Consider the following 14,265-nt stretch of genomic DNA (forward strand, 5'->3'; position numbering starts at 1 on the left):
AGTCACGAAAGCTTTAAATCGAAAAAAAGTGACATTTGTTAAAATTGCTATTTTAGCATGCCCTCTGTAACTGTGGGGTGTTCTGAATGCAAACCTAAACACATTGGTCCATAACATTTGTGGCCTGGTAATGAAACAGATAACAAGAGGCAACGTTTTGGGCAGTGGCCCATTTTTCCATAGCACGTAAAACATCCGCAAAATAAAATGTATTCCGTTCACACCTCGTGGGCGAACTTTGAAAAGTCTTCCACGGCGTGTGTGCAAACACACTGGTGGAATTTGTCGGAGACAAATATTCGGCAATGCCCACCACACATAGTACGGTGATTTCCCTACGTAACTGGCTCCCTCGGCAAACAAGACCTTATTCCGATTTACATATAACTTTTCCAATTATCTTTGCACAGATTATGATTATGATTTGTCGTGAAAAGCCCTGTATTCTCTTTTCGATATATCCGCGGTGCTTACATGTTCATTGGAGGTGGTGTAAATGGCTGGGCCAAGGCGGAATGTACAAATCTGCCAATTTCATTAAGAGTACCACGGGACGGTTAAGCTGCACAAGCAAGCAGATGGCATGCTTTTTGGACTGTCGCCCACAATACATTATCTATGTGGCGGGGAGGCGGGGTCGGGTGGGGGGCACAATTGGGGACGTTACACTGCCAACTCTGAACTCATCAGAATGCCACAGCAAAATGCAGTTCACCCGCTTTGCCAAATGGCAGAGAGTGACAATGGCAGATGGGTTGTGAATTTGCACAAATGCTTCTGCTTAGTGTTTACAAAAATATATATTTGACTCATTTTTTGGGGATAACGTGTGCACTGTGCTTTTGTGTCCACTTTACGGCATGCATGCAAAATTATATATTTTAAGTTTTAATTAGAATTAGATTGCCTTCAGTGATTAGTCATCAGTCCACTATGAAACTGACAAATTTTCGTACAGTCATTTAAACTACGGGCTGTTAAATTGATTAAATGTTAAATAATCTTATCTGCATACAATATTCTGTACTCTTGCGAGAACACATTTCCCATTATTGAAATCACGTTAAAATATATAAAGTAGTCCCAAAAAATTCGCATTCAATGTTACCTCTCTACATTTATTCACGTCCAAGTTTAGTTAAGGCTTGATCTTAATCCATTGGTCATGTGTGTTGCAATGCATATTTGTTCCAATATATTTTTTTATCTGATAAGAAAGCATTGCCTCATGACGTCACTGACACTACGTTTGAAACGAGATGATGACATATTTGAACGCTCGCAAGCTTTAAAAAAAAATAAAACAGTACATACAATGATAATCATAATGATCTACAGTCCTTTGTCAAGCCACTATTGGAGGCAGGCCTCTCCAAGTAGTTTCGATCCCTCATTACCTCGCTGTTCAACAATCCGTCTGGCGCATGCCCACACGTGAATCACGTGGCTCCATCTCCGCCGTGGTTGCCCTCTGGGGCGTGTTCGCTACTCGGGCTGCCACTTCTGCGTGCAATTGCGACTCCCAGCACACGGCTAACATCGGTGGCAGTCGCAGCTAACAACGGAACTGGTCCAACTCTCACCGACCAGCAGAACGGTCCGAGATAATGCCACGTCGGTCACTAGGAGACCTGACAAAGGGACTTTGATTTTTTATTTATTAAAACATTTCATGGTAATGTTTGCTGAATATTCGGAGGACATTTTGGGCGAAGGATAATAGTTTACTTTTGATGTTTCCACATGGTATAGTCGATGTAAGCATTTCAACAGAGTAAGCCTAAGTGTGACAGATCTGACTCAACTCAAGGAAGCCTTCAAAATAATCAGTCAGTCGTTGCATGCCATTATTTCTTCAACGAAGGTAGTTTCCGTGGTCACGACAATGTAGTGTTTAGCAAAATAGAGGCAATCATTTAGATCTTATCATTTCGGTTTGGTTCCTCAAGCCATTTTGGATGGAGGCAAAGTGTTTTATATATTGGGCACTGAGCAGAGGAAATTGCTTTTCGAATCTGTAACCTGGCTGGGAATGTGATGCTGGTCACTAAGCATTGCACAATCACTCCCCCCCCCACACCCCACAATTTATATTTTATGGCAATATAATTCGGAGGAAAATAAATGCTGAAACGAAATACACTGGAAAGGACACAACTTGAAAACAGAAGATGATGAATATCAAGGTAACTTATTGAAATAAATATATGGATGAAGATGATTAAATAAAGAGATGGACAGAAACGTGGACATGAACCAATACAATTAAACAAAACATTGGTCATGGACAAAAAGAATGAAAAAAAACACAACTAAAAATAACCATTAATAACACTGCATTAAAAAAATGCTTAATAGGTGACGTTTAACGCAAAGACCATTTTTCATGGCACAAGATAGCTATAAAGGACCATTTCCAGAAACGTTGACGATTATATATGAGGCAGTGTTATTGACGAATGTGTAGAGTTGTATCGTTGTCTGTTAATTCTGCTTATGCACCACTCCAATGCAGCAGCAACACCAAATGATCAGTTTCACAGAATAATGGCTATGCCCACGCCTCGGAATGGCACTGGGACACAGAAAGATGAACACGTGGTTTAGAGAATGAACGCAAGGCAGAGGCGTCGCATTGACTGCTAAGTCAGGTGGGCTCGGGCAGATGACACCACGCAGCGCGGTGATGGCTGGTGGTTCGAGACTAGTCATGGAGTGGCAGCCCAAAAGAAAATTGCACAACAGGGAGGGCGACTGCCATGGAGACGGAGTGATAGGCTTAGGGTAATTTGTGACAGTCGGTTGGATTGTGGCATTGTGGGGGCCATGTAGGATGGCGACAGACTCGGAAAAACATTTATCCAGAAGTCGGTTGATAAACGACTGATGGTTGACGATTTATTGGAATGAGAGGTGATGGATTTAACACCAAAGGAATGTGTTAATGTTGTGCAATTTTTCTGGACGCGGCAATGCGGATTTGATGAGCGGCGAGGTCCTCATCGCAACTCTTCGACCCGAAGAGCCTTTGGAACGATTGCTGCTGGCTGCACAATGGCGTGAAAACAAGAGGGGGCCTCGCATGGAGGTGAATCGTCGAGAAACATTTTGACTTAGCACATGGCCTAAACCCTTCTCTTGTGTCAAGAAAAGCTCGCACAGGTGCACTCCTCGTAAAAAAATGGAAACTGTTCAAATCAAGACGGTGCTCTTACATACGGTCGTGGAGATTAATTTCCTTTGAGGAGACGAAAATAAATCACGGAGTACGTAATGTGATATGTGCAGCTTTTGCTATGTCACATTTTAATTAATTACCTGTACATCGAGTCTTTAAAAGTGTCCCCTCCCCCCCCCCAATTCTTCACTGGGTTTAAAAACAAATTCTGAACGGGGATTATAAACGACATACGCTGTGGGATAAAACATTAACACTGCCTGCCTAAGAAAGACACTTATTTGCTAAATCGCTTATTGCTATTATTACCCTTTACTGCCTTGCAAGTGAGTCTCGCGAGCGCACACACACACGCGCGCACACACACGCGCGCGCACACACACACGCGCGCACACCTCCGATTCGTGATGTTTGCTACGTACGGTGCAAAAGAAGTCCAAAATACGTACGCACGCACATACATACATGCATGCACACGCACACCTCCACGGATTCACCGCCCTCCCCACCAGACCCCCCCTCCCTCCTTCACACCTCACCGCACTGCCCCCCCCGCCCTCACTCACGTGTACGCCACTACAGCGACTGCGAACACTCCCCCCCCCAGTCGAGCCGCCTCGCTCAGTGGGAAGTTTCTCCCCCTTCTCTCGTGCCCCCCCTCCCCGAGTCTGGAACTGGCTCCAATCAGCCATCCGTGCGTACGCTGAAAGTCCCCCTGCCGCCCCTACCCACCCATCCTATTCGAGTCTAGGCTTAATACCTCTTCTATTTATATGTAGCGCCTTTATCCAAGGCGCTTCACAAGGGTTATGAGTGCTACAATGAGGGTAGTGGAGAATAGGGATGGGTTATGGGGAGGGAGGTTTAGTGGGCACGGGAATTACGATGGGTACCTGGGGATGGAGGGAAGGGTGGGCCTGCTTTTTTGTCTCCTACCGATCACTGTCACATCGCTTTGAATAAGTAAAGATATTTGTCCCATCCTTTCTCGTGCCGCGCACGCCACCACGGTGTCTTTTCTTCTTCTGTCTTGAGATCCAGTTGGCCAACGCGCGCTTTTATAAATCCATATTGTTGCGTTTGTTGTTCTTGAACTAATTGGGACCTGCCAGTCGTACTTCCACGTCACGATATTAAATGCACGCACAATGACACCTGGTCGTATTTGTACGCGTGTATATCGAGTGAGTGTGTGTGTGTGGAAGTGAAGCGGTTAGCGCTATGCTGCGCTACGAACCTGGCGACCTGGGTTCGATTCTCGCTCACGGCCAACACCAGCGACGAGTATCTGAACCGGTCCTGGGCCTCCCATACGTCGACGCAGTCTCCCTAACAGCAGTTGTCCCAACAGTCTGTTAAAGGCCATAAGGGATATGTGTATATATAGAGAGAGAAAGCCCTGAAGCATTTATAAAAGCAGGGTTATGTTTTGTTCTCTCTCCTTTTGTATTCGCAGTGGGATTCATTGCGTTTTAGCACAAATGACAGACATCTCTTCCCTTGGGTCAGCCGAAGCGGTGAAAGGTTTTTCAGCGGTCACGTCAGCAGGGTGGAACTTCGCCTGTCGACGCTTCACCCCCCGTCCCCCGTCCCCCCTACTCCTGCTGCTGCTGCTGTTGTGCAAGTCCAAGCCAAGCAGATGCTGCACCCGCACGGTGCGAAAGAAGTTCAGCAAATCGCACATACTGCACGCACATAATACAATTTCACTCCGACCGCAGAAAGCAAATGTGAGATCCCTCCACAAAGACCTCCTATCGTAATTTGGTTTTCCAAACTGGTGGTCCGGTCCCCCTTGTGTGCAATGTGAATATTCAATGCGCATGCAGGCATTACGGGAAATTTGCCCCTCAGTTGAAGCATGCTTGTTTCCAGTGGTTAAATTGGAGAGAGATTAAAATAACCGGGATGACACCTATTTCTTCCTGCAGGCCACCTTCACTGCCGTTCCTCCCTCTGTGGAAACATTCGTGGCATAGGAAGGGGAACCGTTTGTAAAAGTGAAGGGATACATCACCGATGTACCGATAAGCGCCAGCATGGCATACTGCCGTATACTTGTGCTTTTCGACCACTGTACCAAATGCGGAGATATTAGCACTGGCCTTAGACGAGGCCATATGGGAGAGCAGGGTGTTATGGCACCCTCGTGCAGCACTTAAGAGACAAACAATGGACATCAGCACCCCCAAAGCAACAGTCCCTGTGGACAGGCATGTAGACACCAACGGCCTAAATTGTAGTGGTAAAACGTGCCCATGAATAACACATTATTTTTTTTTACCTTTAAATCAATGTCTTTAGTTTGTGACGAAATAATGATATATTTCGAATGATTAACACGAATTATTTTGCACCTCCACGTGCGTGAAACGGCGGCTACGTACGGCGCGAAAGAAGTTCGACATACATCCATGCGCGGCATACGCCAAATCGGTGAATTTAAACCGCGTCTTCTGCGCGACAAATGAAAGCCGCCTGCCCCACGTGACCCACAGCGGCCCCCACGCACAACGCGCCGATTTGTGTCCCCGACTTAACAACCTGCAGCATCACGTGATTTGTCACTCTATTACCCGCAGCTCCCATTATCCACGGCCCCCAATCAATTCACAAAACATTCCTATCATCCGCGCATTATTCTTCTTCCGTTAATCGGTGTGCGTGTGCGTGTCACGGAACCTGGAAGTGGTGGCAAATTCGACCGATTGCAAAGACAGTGCGTCAACTAAGGGACAAGCGGTGACAACAGGCTAGAGAGAGACAAGGGAAGGGTTGCAAGATGATCGGTGTATTCGGCACTTTGCTTCGTTCATCATTTCGTAATTTTTTTTTTACTTTGCTTTATGTAAACCCCCACCTCTCGCTCACTCTCTCGGTCACTCTCTCGATCTCTCTTTTTTTTACGATCAGTGGAAACAATAAGATGCTCGGTGTATTCAGCACTTTGGTTCGTTCATCATTTCGTAAATGTTTTTTTACGGGCTTTATGTAACCCCCCCCCCTCTAGCTCTCTCGCTCACTCTCTCGCTCGCTCGCTCTCTCTCTCTCGCTCGTTCTGTCGCTCATTCTCTCGCTCTCTCTCTCGTTCACTCTCTAGATCACTCTCTCGTTCACTCTCTCGGTCACTCTCGCTCTCACTCTCTCGTTCTGCACGCAGCCCTTCTCGCAGTCCGACGGCCTCCGATGTTGTCTCGTCGACGTCGCTGCTACATTCGTGACGCCGGGATCCTAAGCCGCGTTAAAAGTCAAATAAAATAACCCTCTACAGTTCGAGTCCGAAGTCGTTACACTCTTAGAAAAGGTAAAATTTGCCACCAATTCAATGCGGATCATTATCCGCATTGGATTTGTGGGTAAGAGTCACTCGAAGGTGGTCCACCACAAATGCTCAACACATTTTGTTGTTATCCCGCACCTCCGATTGGCACGGTTGGTCATGTATACGGTGCGAAAGAAGTTCAACGTACATACATACTGCTTGCTATCTGATCTTTTCCAAGGGATGAGAAGCGTGACGCAGAGGTTGCAGCAATCGCATCCCATTATCGGTATCTCAGAATGGAAAACTGCGCAGATGCCAGCAGTGATTGTCACCGATCGGCTGATATGTTTCAAGTCACGTTAATCCAGGAAAAGATTTCGCCTGGAAAGTCCCTTTGTGAATGGAACATCTCGTTTGCAAGGGTCCCATCGCCTAAAGTACCCCTCTCATATCGACGCAAGAGATGTTTCACTATCATTGCTCCAGGAATGCAAACCAAACCACGTGGTGCCGGGCGCTGCGGTATGCAGCCACTGGGTATGCTCAATACTGTGAAGTGAAGCGTATTGATTTGAAGCTTTCGTGACTGCAGGAATCCATACTCTTTGGTTCGTTCGGTATTGTCACGTAGGTAGAAAAATAATAGATCACGACGTTTCGATCGCAACACAAGCAATCGTCATCAGGTGGGACAACCACAGCAAGAACAAAATGCTGAGGGGTTGTCCCACCTGATGACGATTGCTTGTGTTGCGATCGAAACGTCGTGATCTATTATTAAATCCTTTATATTAAGTTCGCTTGCGTGCTTGCTTGCTTACGACCGTGCAAACCTTTCGGTCGTTTTTTAACCCACTTCCCGTGATCCAATCGAGCTGACATTTTCCACACAGACTCGTTGTGCGTGACAATTAATGTTCGTGAAAAAGTTTCCCAAAATTTTACACTTTTTAGGACAAAAATATATTTAATTACCAATTGCTTAATGGTGCAATGCAATCATCTGACCCATAGGTGGCAGCCATCTCAAGCCAGAGGACGATAGGACTCAAGCCGCCACGCATATAAAGGATTTATAGTGAAAAACTTTGTTTTTACTGGTTATGCTTATTTTTCTACCTACGTGGCTTTACCGAATGAACCAAAGAGTATGTGAAGCATATTGTTAGCGTTGAGATGGACACACACGGACAGCAGAGTCGTAACGTTAAGTTATATCGAATAAGTGTGCCTGGAAAATGTGGATTATTTTATTTATTGTCTCCAGTTTCTCCGCATCGCAACGTTGAAGATTCAATCCTACGGTACGTAATGTCGGGTCGTGTTTTAGCAGACGCACAAAAACATTCCTTCTGAAAGGAATCTCGTAGTTCCACGGAAAAGCTGCCAGTTGATTTAGAGAGAGTTTTTTTTATAATGTATAAAATATTAATGTTTGCAGTTTAACAGCTCAGTATGTGGACCGTGCATACGTTAAGAAATACATGAAATATCCTGCAATGACTCAATTCGAAATCATGTCTTAGAATATGAATCCGATTATCTGAACCGATCCTGGGCTTCCCGTAGGTTGACTCAGCCTAAAATGAGTACATGGTGCAGTGTATAAGCATCGTCACTGGGTAGACAAAGGCGGTCGGGCGTGGTGCTGTTCACCCACTCCCTTGTGTGCCGTGCTGGCTTTCAAATTGATTGGATAACACATCTAAAATTACATCTTTAATCTGCGGCTTTGAATCCATACGAAATAAAAAGAAGCCTTCAAAGGTGATTGCTTCCACCACACCTCTCCCCACTATGTATATCGCTGAAGATCACAAGATCATGATTGAGTTAATTCTTTCGTATTTTTCATTCATTTGATCGTTCTTGTTTTCATTTGCCTTTACATAACACACATCACAACATCGCCGGCAAAGCAACCACTTCAATCCAACCAAGTGTATGCTTACAGCATACACTCGCTGAATCATTTGAAAGTATTGATGCAGAAATGATTTAGTCTGCCCTTAGCATGTTCTGCAAACAAACAACAATCTCCCTGCTTTGTGCTCACACTTCTGTTGGGCCATACGAAAAGAAATCTTTGCAAGTTTCACTCCTTGGACCGTAATAAGACAGATTATTGTTGAAGCTGATTCGACAACACTTTAATAAAAACTTTCATCATCATCATCATAGTCAATCATAATGTATGTACTGTAGCTGAAGGCCTCCCAGATCTACCGCCATGTCTCACGGTTCCACAATGCAACGAGCCATGCAGCTCGAACCTCCACGCGAACCAATCTCATCGCTTCATCTCTGAGACGGGCGACTCCTGAGGCCTGATCACTCATCGCCGTGTAATAATAAAGCCATTCATAATCAACGTTTTTGGGTTTAGATCGCGTTATCTATAAATGTGTCGTAACCCTCCACCACCCGACACGGCCAATCAGTAAAAAAGTGTCACGTTGACAAAAGACAAATAGTTCACTGCTTTAGCCCACCGGTGTGTTGAAGCGTGAAACCACAACATTTACAATTTGAGTACGACGTTTCGCTGGCAATTGCATCCAGCATCATCGGGCAATTCGCCAGAATGGCCGTGTCGGGTGGTGGAGGGTTACGACACATTTATAAATAACGCGATCTAAACCCAAAAACGGTGATTATGAATAATATTGGTCGCGAAAGCCTCACACGTGTTAAATAAAGCCATTGTGAAACAATTTTAATTCACAGTCCTGGGCCTGGTGAAGACCTCCCCGCGCAATTTCGGTCATGGGCATTTTGTTTGACCGTACACTTCACCACACGGGTCAGTGCGAGTTTAAATCAGACATCGCTCCCCAGTGATACTGGTAGGAACCTCCTGGTTACACCAGCCCACAGGGGATTATTGTGTCCGTCCGCCCGTCGTGCGGGGAGGGGCTGGGTGGAGAGGGAGGGGCTGGGTGGGGAGGGGAAGGTGGGGAGGGCCTGGGTGGGGAGGGTGGGGAGGGGCTGGGTGGGGAGGGTGGGGAGGGGCTGCATGGGGAGGGTGGGGAGGGGCTGGGTGGGGGGTGGGAGGGGTGTGGCTGGGTGGAGAGGGGCTGGTCACCCCGTGGTGTCCTCATAAAACTCAACGTTTAACCTACTCACGCCGGCTTGTGCCCGCCCTCACAGTCGGGCATATTTGCGGAATGCACCACGCCGCCGTTGACCCTGGCCATTGACCGAGCAACCCAACGTTCCTACCAGCTCCCTCCGCAGGAATGTGTTAATATCAGAACACGTCTCGAAATCAAAACTAAAGGCACTGCGTTTTTATAGCATGCTATGCTGACCACTGCGCCACTGCTCTACCCCATTTCGGTATGTGGCAGGCATTATAATTTTATTTGTATCATCATCATCATCATGATCACCACCACCTGCTGTAATCTTGTAATGGGACTCATTCCTGCTTGAATTAATGGCCTTCTAACATCAGCAATAATGTTTGGATGACCAGAGACATTTCCCACTGCAGTGTGAGCGACCTAATGGAATCGGTCGTCAAGATGATTTCTTAAAAAAAAAAAACACTCCTTGGCTCATGTCCATATCGATTGCCCTTCCCCACTGGCGTTTTTTTCAGACAAGGCACTCGTGGTCAAACGGACCCTCAGGGCGTGGGCGTCCACAGTGGCAGATTTGCTGGACTCTCTCTCTCTGTCTTAATAAAATAGAAATAAGATATATATTCCGTCATCCATTATTACAATTGTGCAAAGGTTTTTTTGTCGGAAAATTTGAAGAAATGTTGTTTAAGGAGGAGTATGTTGGGCTAGGTCCAGGGCAAGGAAGCTGTTTTCAACGCCGTGCAGAAAAGTCTGAGCTCGTTCGGCATTTGCAAAGCTGTGCGCCATTTATTTTTACAAGAGATGAGGCCTATCCGATGAAATGGATTTGTCGTTTTATTTCGTATAAAACGAATTGCATTCTATGTTCGGCGCAAATGCTCATGAATAATACAACTTCGGGTTATTAGCAAGATACGCGAAGTAGAAACGTGAGAGAAAGTTATTTTTTTCACGGTATTTTCCCGTTCGTTTTACTGTTATCGCACATACTGCGATTGTTAAAGCACGTTAAAGGGCTGGCATCGTTATCGAATGCTCGCAGGGAAAGCCGTGTAATTGTAATAGTTGCTCACATCTGTTAACGGGGAATATCAGAGGTTGTAAATAGGCAGATCCAACTTGAGAAAATGGTGCAAATAATAATATCACAGCAGAAAAGCAAAGCACTTCCACGGAGAGGGCACGGTATGAATAATAATAAAGTATCAACCCACTGAAAATTGTCATAATAATAAATAATAATAAGATATTAAATAAAGTCATAAAATAATAAGAACAATAACAATATAAAAATAATAATGAAAATCATGAATCTTATTAAAAATAATGATAAAAGACCCACTCTAAAATAATAATAAAGTATCAACCCACTGAAAATGTTAATAATAAATCACAAAATGAAATAATACGATATTAAATAAAGTAATAAAATAATAAGAACAATAACAATATTACAATTTTAAAATAAAAAATAATGACAAAATACCCACTCTCAAATAATAAGAAAGTATCAACCCACTCAAAAAATACGGATCACTGCTTAGTTATGGCTCACAGCTTGGGCCACTTCAGCTGACAGCAAGGTGGTGGGAAGACGGTGTGAGACACTGATGCAGGCGTTGGTCCGATAGGCAGGATGCTTCAGACTGCAGTGTTTGACGTTCAGGGGCAAGACATGCATGCGCACTCACACACATCGAAGGGAGATGCTACGGGACACAATTTTGGCAGCCACGGAAAAAAATAATAGAACACTTTTTTCCCGTGATAAATAGGTATCACGAAATCCACGAACATTCATCACAAGCAACGAAAGGAATTTGTAGGTAATGCATGCATTTATTCGATATAATAATACAAATACCAAACTAAATTCCCATCGCTCTCAGCCCACCAATGGATGAAGGTCTCCCCTTCACCGTGACTAAGGAATCAAACTCGGTTTCCCGACTCATAGCGCAGCGAGCGTGAACCATTTCATCACCTGCTCCACCCCTGTATCATTTATAAATATACACGGCCGCATGGCGATGTTTTGCAGACATACGCTTCTTAAATTGACACGAGCTATGCAATTGTGCCCTGCGGAGATCGGCTCCTTCGCACCTTTTCAGGGAGGGGGGGGGGTGTCTCTGGTAGGGTAAATGAAAAATGTCACTCCATTAGCCACATGTTGACGGGGGAAACAACACGTCCGGCCGAGGGCAGGCATTGCTGACGGATGTTCTGTAAACGAGCAATGCAATAATCCCTGGCTGTTTGTGTGTTGTCACATCTTGTTCCTGTGGCCTGCGATCTATTGAATTCCACTCTCGTGGATTTATTTTCAAATTGGCCATTTATATAAATAAATATAAACTATGGTGATTTAAGGGAGGCCATCGTTTTGGATAACTGAGGTCATTCAATGCCCCCCGGAGGCAAGGCCCTGGGGAGTCATGGTACTGTGCTTTAGAAGGAGAGGGAAAAAAGCACTGTACACATATTATTTTTTATTTATTTTGAGAGAATTTTGCCTTTTTGGCTTGTTTGCCGCGTTGATCGTTTCATGAAAAATGCATCAAGACACCAGCTGTGACTCAATGGTTTGGGAGAGATGTGACGTATTTGTTAGAATTGTGAACGTCATGTGCAAAGTTTGCGACGCATTTGCTCGGCCCTCAACTCAAAACACGTGACCCACTCACAAAGCTGGAGACACTCTGACCCATACCCTAATCCTAACCCCAGGCTATAACCCCAGAGAAGCATTACACTTAACCAAATCCTTCCTGTTTCCCCTCTCGTTGTGAAGTCAATCTGCTGTTGATCAATACGTTATTCACACCACTTGTTGTTGCTATACATATATTGTATTAATTTAAGGTAAAAAGTAAAAGTTAAAGGTGCAGCCCTGAAATAACTTGCTCGTGCCACTGCTAGCAGAATGCCGTCAACGAGAGGAAGCTCTAGAGAGTCTCGATGTGTTGGCCTATTCTTTCAGGCTGGACGGATGTCTTGGAAGATGTGGGATTATCCAGACTTTACCCACACACACACACGGAGCCTGCTGATCAACTAACTGTGGCTAGTCCCATCGACTAACTGGTTAGTCTGGCAACACTGCTGGATGGGCATAGGCGTGGGGAATTAAGAAACTTGCACCATTGTTTCATCTGCCGGGCCTGGACATCGAATCAGTGACATCTGGACTGTAAGTGTAGTGTGCTTACCATTGTATCCATGTCAGCATTCCTATGTTTTGGTAATATCCATAAATGTCAAGCATTGAATAATTGTGCAGAAGCAACGCTACCCACATACGAGCACGTGTGTGTGTGTTACGCAAAGATGGATTCTGTGAAGTGTGTGTATATGTCAAAGAATTATGACCTGTGCCATTTGCTATAACCCCCAGCTCCCAGGATGTAATCAATGATCACGAGGGACAGAACAATCCGCCCCTCAGCAATCGGATTAATTATCACTCTTCCAGGTCACAATTTGATCCAAGAATCAATTCTCTTTTGAACAGAACAGTGAATGGTAGCATTAATAGTGGCTTTGAGGGATGACGTGTACTGACTACGTACGACACGTCACGCAATATGCACCCAACAACTGTGTGGAACAGAGACCGCTCTTTTAGGGATGTCCGGAGGTTGCTCTGCAACACCTGCGTTCGTGAGCAGTTTTGGAGCGCGAAGGAGTTGTGGTATTGTGCGAGAGATCCGAATGTATCCTTCATCTCGACCTGATAACAATCGTACAATCGGCATAAAACTGTAGGGGAGAGGAGGACATCAAAGACCCCCCGTAGTTTGTATCTAGTGCGGGCCCAACTGGAAGCGCGCCAGTACCTGAGGACATTTTTCAGAAACACTTTCGAGGTTGCCTCTGGATATTTTCAGTTGCGGTTCTTTTATTTTCTGATTATTTCCACTTCTGTATGTAGTCAGGTAGAGTTTATACCCGTGCCAAGCTTCCATCATCTTGTGCATCTGACGGTCACATCTTTCCGTCATCGATTACGAGTCTTAGATTTCCGTAACCTCACACCTGTACGGAGTTCGCATATTACGTTACTTACATATTATCTGGCCTGGTAGTAAAACCAATGCAATTACATATTGATGAGCTTTAACGACAAGTAAGTGGCTTCGCTACGTGATCACTCCAGTGCAGTGGATCCAAGCGGTGAGGCTTTTTTTTTCCATTGCAGTCTGTTGAAGGCTCAAGTCCCAGCTGTCTGCGTGCAGTGTCTTCTGCAGGTGGGAAAAATTCCAATTACAGGCAGCCTCATACGATAGCATCTGAGCAGCGGGACGTCAGTGTGGCTTGAATGGGTGGCACATTTCACGCAGTTTCACGCGACCAGATTTCTCTCTGCACGCCTCGGTAATTCTAGTGATCTGCGAACAACCGCCGTCGTGTGTCGAACCTCGTAATGGTTTAATAATAAGCAATTAAGCACGCGCAGTACAAATATTAAGATCATTACGATTGCACAGACGGAGAATTCCGAGCCCTTCCTATTTGCACACTCAGCGTATCTAATCGTTTTTACATCAGCCGCACCTAGTTTATACAACAAAGGCTCATTCCTAACAGCGTGCCCACCTTGGCTCCTCCCACCCTCAACCAGTATATATACAAGGACTGTTTTCTTGGAATTTCTCTTACTTGATACAGCTATCGTGCTGTGACGGTTCCACCTGAAGACGGAGGCTTGTGTTGCCTCCGAAACGTCGTGA

Source organism: Lethenteron reissneri, chromosome 32, assembly GCF_015708825.2.
Source record: "Lethenteron reissneri isolate LAM-NWPU_2019-01 chromosome 32, ASM1570882v1, whole genome shotgun sequence".
In the NCBI taxonomy this organism is placed as follows: domain Eukaryota; kingdom Metazoa; phylum Chordata; class Hyperoartia; order Petromyzontiformes; family Petromyzontidae; genus Lethenteron; species Lethenteron reissneri.